The sequence below is a fragment of the Petaurus breviceps genome, unplaced genomic scaffold, assembly GCF_028583685.1.
Source record: "Petaurus breviceps papuanus isolate PSGF00001 unplaced genomic scaffold, PetGlider_PUasm1.0 188, whole genome shotgun sequence".
NCBI classification, from domain to species: domain Eukaryota; kingdom Metazoa; phylum Chordata; class Mammalia; order Diprotodontia; family Petauridae; genus Petaurus; species Petaurus breviceps.
Window position 1 is genome coordinate 22,051,157 of NW_027185804.1, and position 1,274 is coordinate 22,052,430.

Sequence of the window (1,274 nt, forward strand, 5' to 3'; positions counted from 1 at the left end):
TCAGTAGACCCAGGTTTGAATACCCAATCCGCTCCTTAATACCTGTGTGATCTTGAGAAAAGGAGCTTTGTCTTAATTGGAGTGGGGTTTGGATTAGAAAATCTCTAAGGTGTTAATATTCCTCCATGTCTCCAAACCCCTGGCTAGCCTTAACAAACCCGACTTTTATTAAGAGGCCAGAGATAAGTGGTTTTGTTTGGAGGATTTTTTTCTCCAAGTCTGGAAAGCGCTACACATCTGATGTTTGCCATACTTATCCTGAGCTTCGCCAGAGAGATGCTGTTTTCTGGCAGGAAAAGATAAAAATGAAGGATACCAATGAGTCACTAACTCGGCTGTAATTAACAATGATGCAATAGCCATCTGGAAAAAAATGGTGGTGGGGCAGACTTGAGCCATTGACTGTTACGCTGTCCTAGGTTACAGCCACAACTCAATGCAGAAAATGTCTTTCTGTGTGGCTGTACTTCCATCTCTCTGGGGTTGGCTAAAAATACACCTTTAAAGAATAAAAGGAAAAGAGAATTCATGCAGACTCAAAGATAGAGCTCCACTTTAGGCAACCACAAATCATGTGTTTATTTGCAATGGCAGACAGAGAGTTTACCGCCAGTGTCAGGGTTCCCTTTCATGTATGGCTGTCTTGGAAAGACTGAGTGGTTTCCAACCTGCTGGAGGCATTTAAAGAAACTATGGCTGTAAATTAAGTTGTACATGGTGTCCAACATACCACCTCCTAAACCCAAGGAGATCTGTGTGAATAGCTCAGAAAGGCCGGTCACCACTTACGGGCTGCATTTTCATGGGCTGACCTGGAATGAGAGGTGATGGCTTCCATTGAGACCCAATAAACAAAAGTAACTTAAAGGTTGCTCTACAACTCTAGCTTCTACCCATCCCACCCCTCACCCCAGTGAGCACACAGAGCCCATCCCCTGCCATAACTCCCACCCCAGAAGAACAGCACGACTGCTTTATAACACCATCCGAAATCAAACATTGTTGTTTTTCCCCTTGCTGGGACAATTCCTAAATAAGATGGATAAATTGTGGTCAGGACCTAAGCAGGTTAAGTAGTGGTCATCATGCTGGAGGTGCTTTTGAGAGGAGGGCGGGGGGAGAGAGAGAGAGGGAGAGAAGGATGGAGAAAAGGAAAGAAAGAGAGAAAGAAAGAAAGGAAGAAAGAAATAAAAAGAGAGAAAGAAAGAAAGAAAGAAAGAAAGAAAGAAAGAAAGAAAGAAAGAAAGAAAGAAAGAAAGAAAGAAAGAAAGAAA